The sequence below is a fragment of the Pan troglodytes genome, chromosome 14, assembly GCF_028858775.2.
Source record: "Pan troglodytes isolate AG18354 chromosome 14, NHGRI_mPanTro3-v2.0_pri, whole genome shotgun sequence".
Classification (NCBI taxonomy): Eukaryota; Metazoa; Chordata; class Mammalia; order Primates; family Hominidae; genus Pan; species Pan troglodytes.
This window is the reverse complement of record NC_072412.2, coordinates 44,995,487-45,001,071: the sequence shown is the minus strand read 5'-3', so window position 1 is coordinate 45,001,071 and position 5,585 is coordinate 44,995,487.

Below are 5,585 nucleotides of genomic sequence, written 5' to 3'. Positions count from 1 at the left end.
CTACTAAATATTGTTAGTAAATGACGAGTTCCATTTATGTATGTATTTATTTATTTAGAGCCTGGAGTGCAGTGGCATGGTTATGGCTCACTCTACCCTCAACCTCCTGTGTTCAAGCGATCCTCCCACCTCAGCCTCCAAAGTATCTGGGACCACAGGCATGCACCACCATGCCTGGCTAATTTTCTTATTTTTTTGTAGAGCTGGGGTCTCACTATGTTGCCCTGGTTGGTTTTGAACTCCTGGGCTCAAGCCATCCTCTTGTCTTGGCCTCCCGAAGTGTTGGGATTACAGGTGTGGGCCACCACGCCTGGCCAGAGTTCTTATGAGAAGCAAAAGCCTCCATGCGTCTGTATTATAAACATGAATGGACACCTGAGCAGCCCATGAGAAGCATATCTGGTCCTAGACAGTGTGAGGAAATGACAGTCGTGCCTACGGTGCCTTTGCTAATCCCATTCTGTGTGTGTGGTAAGGGGCTGGGCAGGAGAGGGGAGATGATCTTATATGAGAACAGCTGCTGCCTCTTAGAAGTTTGCTTCCTTGGCTTCACCTGGGAGCTCACGGCTCCCTTACGCGTCTGTTTCACATTTATTTCTTGCGTACCTAGGGGTTGTCCGAGTGTTTGCTTTTGGAATTAGAGGAGAGAAAGTAAATAAAATATCAACTCTGGATATTATAGATCCTTTTGATTGGCATTTAAAACCCTTCAGCCACGTGTTCAGGGCTGATTCCCTCCATCCAGGGGCTGAGAAGTGCTGGCCATCCACCATGTTTTAAAAAGCAGGAACCAGCCAGGCACAGTGGCTCATGCCTGTAATCCCAGCACTTTGGGAGGCGAGAGGATCACTTGAGGCCAGGAGTTTGAGACCAGCCTGGGCAACATAACCAGACCGCATCTCTACAAAAAAAATGTTGTTAATTAGCCAGATGTGGTGGTGTGCACCTGTGCACCTGTAATTGCAGCTACTCAGGAGGCTGAGGATGGGGGATCTTTTGAGCGTGGGAGGTGGAGCCTATAGTGAGCCATGAACCATTATTATACCACTGTGTTCCAACCTGGGCAGCAGAGACCTGTCTCTAAAAATAATAATAATGATAAATAAGTAAAGTAAAGTGAAAATCAGAGACTTGCTTCTGTTATTTTCTCCGAGACAAGTTTACTGGTTCTAAAAGGCATTCTCAAAGAACCACCCTCTGGGGCCCCTCCCTATGTTTCTGTCTCTTCAATATAAATTCTTCCATGGACAGAAAAGCATTTGGCTTTCAGTTTGGCTCTACTGACCAGTTCTGCATCCTTAAGAAAACATTTAGGGTCTCTGAGCCGCTTGGTTTCATCCATTTATTTTCCACCTATAACATGGAAATAATGAAAACAATTGCATTTGCCTTGTGGGGTTGTTTAGAGGAAGCCAGCAGACTTTTTCTGCAAGGGGCCAGATAGTAAATATTCTAAGCTTTGCAGGCCATAACAGTCTTTGTAACAACTACTCAACTATGCCATATTAGGGAAAGCCACCACAGACAATGAATCAAAGAATAGAGTCGGTTGTGTTCCAATAACAAAAACACGCAGCAAGCAGAAATTGGCCCACTGGTGGTAGCTAAATCAAGCAGATGACGCAAGAAATGTGTATGAAAGTAAACTGTAAAGTGCCATCTAAAAGTGAGGGTGATGAGGTAAAGAGGCCACACAACAGGCTCAGTGATACAGACTTGGTACAGACTGGACCTGTTAGCAGAAGCCTTGGTCTTTGTGCATACCCACCTCTCTTGAGAGCCTGGGAGAGGCGCAGTTGGGCCCAGGGGAGCTGGACATGCTGGTCAGCAGGGGGATCTTCTTGCCCAGTGGTTTCCTTGTTCATGGAATAAGCATAAGAATGAACTTGAAGCTCAGGGCAAAAAGTGTCTACATGAAGGCACCAAATGATCTATCTGAGCTTTGGCACCAGCTGTTTACAGCCATGGTTGGGAAAGGCAGTGCCCACATCTGCAGACCTTGGGGGAGGTTGGATCGGTCCATCCTGCTGTGGAAAGAGGAGCTTCTAGTACCAGCCAGCTCAGGGGAGGCAACCAGGGAAGAGTCCCCAGGCCCTTTCCAGACAACACTGCTAATTTCCACAGAAGATGACAGGACAATTTCATTACCCCCAAAGGAGGCAACATGAAGTCATGGAAAGATTAGGAGCTGTGGGGTGAGGTGGGCTCAGATCCCAGCCCCATTCCCAATCACCATACCATAAAGGTACAATCTTCAATGGCAGGTAACCACTGAGTAAAGCAGATTGCTTTTATGATAGGAATAGGCCTAGTCTAATCTGTTGAAGGCCTAAAGAGACCAAAAGGTGGAGAAAGAGAATTTGCTCTCTCTGCTTGACTGTCTTTGAGCTGGGACATCAATCTTCTCCTGCCTTTAGACTTGAACTCAGACTAAGACTTATACCACTGGCTCTCCTGCTTCTCAGGCGTTTGGGCTTGGACTGAAATTTACACCACCGGCTCTCCTGGGCCTTCATCTTGCTGACTGCAGATCCTGGGACTTGCAAGCCTCCAAAGCCATGCAAGCCAATGCCTTACGATAAATCCCTTGGTATAAAGGCTCCATCGCCTGTTGTTTCTGTTTCTCTGGAGAACCCAGACTGATATAAGCAGCTAACATTCCTTGAGCTCTGATTTGCCAGACACTGTGGTAAATGCTTGCCAAGCAATTCTCAGGTAACCCCTACCTCCACCAGATGAGAGAAGCACCATTGTTCTTCCCTCAGAGATGGTAATGACCTTTCCTAAAATCACCAAGGTAGTGAATAGTAGAACTGGAATTCAACACTAAATCTGCCTGACTCCAAAGTACATTATTCCATACCACTCTGGGCTCTCCATTTTACCAAAGCCCAAGGCACTGATCTCCCTTGAAACTGTCAGCCACCTCTACCCAGCTGCTGGCCCACAGTCCCACCTGCCCTTACAGCACTCTGTAATTCATTGACTCACCAAGTGCTGAGCATGGACTAGTGTGCTCCACCACGTGCAGGGCACTGGGTGTGTAGTAATGAGCAGTTGTACATAGCTCCTGCTCTCTCAGAGCCCACAAGAAGGAGTCCTTCCTTCAAGGGAAGAAGATGTTAGTTGCACAGGCAATTGCTGCCCATATGATAAGGGATGGAGTAATGTGTAAGTACAGAGCATAGGAAGCACAGAGCTATCTGGAGGAAGAACAGCTGCAGCGGAAACCTAAAGAATGAGAAGGTGTTTAAGAGGCGAAGAATAGACTCTTTGGAGTCAAGAGGTGTATGAATGTGTTCAAGTGATGGTTTGTAATTCTATTAGCTACAACATGCCCTTCTCTGTGATATATATATGTATTTGTAGTTGATGCTGCTATGTAAAAATATTTTGTTAAGGCTCCTTTTCAGTAGTATAATTGACCTATATACATAATTTTTAAAAACCAGTATAAAATCCCAATTGTAATATAAAGGGGAAACAAAAGGAAAGTAGTTTCAATAAAATAATCTGCATCTCCATATGCAATCGCTCAAGCACAACCACACTAGTGTAGTGAAGTAGACAGAAGTTAGCACCTCTCAGTGGAATTATAGTGAATGTGATGGTCACGTGTTATGTTGGCAACTCAAATACCATGAGCAGCATTGCCAACATTGCTGTGAATTTCATAATGATTAACAACCTTGGTAATCATCCAAATAAAACAAACTATAAATCTTTCTTTGATTTACAGAGTTGTTGCATCCCTGGAAATCTTAGCTTGTGCAAAAAAACCAAAAACCAAAAAGCTTTGTGTTTATATGTCCAATGGGGTTTGCACCCCTGTTTTACAGCCACCTGGGGCCCAGACAGGGACTGTGAGACTCAGATTATTATAACTAATTTTTCACCTATCTAATGTCTGTTGGGACATTCAAAATGATGCAGGTCATGGGATAATTCTTTTGTTGTGCTGGACTGCTTTGCTCTGGCCAATGTGGGACTTCCACGTTCTTCATGCCCAACGCACTCTATGTGGTAGCACCTCCTCCAATCAATGTGGCAAAGAGTCCCTCAGATTTTCCAGAGGGTCTTTTACCTCCAATCAATGTGGCAAAGAGTCCCTCAGATTTTCCAGAGGGTCTTTTAGGAGTGGTAACTGCCCCTCTTAGAGAAACACCAAGCTAAGGAAGCTCTGGAGCAAAGGTATCTAAAAAAGATATAAAATAAAATAAATGAAACCATTGAAATTAACTTTAATAATATAATTTATGCAACCCCATATATCCAAAATTCTTTCATTTCATCCACATAATCAATATAAAACATCATTAAAGATATTTTACATTTGTTGTACTGTCTTTGAAATCCAATGTCTATTTTTTGTGGGGGGAGGGGTCAGGGTCTCACTCTGTTGCCCAGGCTGGAGTGCAGTGGTGCCATCATAGTTCACTGCAGCCTCGACCTCCTGGGCTCAAGAAATCCTCCCACCTCAGCCTCCTGAGTAGCTGGGACTACAGGCACATCCCACACTATACTGGCTAATTTTTTATCTTTTGTAGAAACAGAATGTCGTTATATTGTCCAGGCTGGCCTCAAACTCCTGGCCTCAAGCAATTCTCCCACCTTGGCCTCCCAAAGTGCTGGAATTACAGGTGTGAGCCATCTCAACTGGCTTCAATATGTGTGACTGTACATGTGTGGCACATCTCAGAGGAACCTGTTTCAGACGCTCAGCAGGTGCTGGAGGCCGTCATATTGGATAGTGCCACTCTAGAAAGTATCTGGTCCCTTTCTTCAGCACAGGGCTTCTTTTTGAACACTCAGTTTCGCAGAACTTTTATACTTAGGAAAATACAGACTCAGGTTTTCTAGACAGGTACTTGGAAACCAACCCCCACAGACTGTGATCCCAAGATGCAGCGGACACACTGTTCACAGCCAGCCACAAAGCAGCGAATGCAGGGCTACATCACACTGCCAGCTCCCTGCTCCTAGTCACAGAGCTGTGCCGAGTCACAATTAACTGCTGATAACCACACACGGCTGAGTGCTGGCTGCAAATTGAAGGCCCCCTTGAAAATGCTGGAAACAGATGTTCTGTAGACTCTGACCTCTCATCATTAATTTTAGAGTTTAAATGCCTGTTAATTTCCCCCCTTTTATTGCTGAGCTCCACACAGCGGCATGCTCAATGTCAATGGGAGCATCCGTTGGGGACATTCCATCTATCAAATCTGAAGGTCACTGGAAATCTGGGAGCTCAGAGGAGGAAAGAAGGACCAGGAGCAAGGAGAGGGGGCCCTTGGGCACACAGGGTGAGGCTGAGAAGAGGCTCCTCTGGCTGCAACTGAAGCCTGAGCAGAGGAGATGAGCACCCACCTACCTGCCCTTGTCCAGTGCATAGAGAAAAGAAGGGGTTTGGGGAGGAAACATAGGTGAGTGTGAGAAAAATCAAAAGCAGTGATCTGAGGGAGTCTCACTCACTCCCCACATCTGACATCTTCCTTTTGCCATCTGATGACCTAAAGTGGTTTATCGGGAGCTAGTACCCAGCGAGAGACAACACACAGACTTTGGAGTCAGAAAGACCCGGTTCA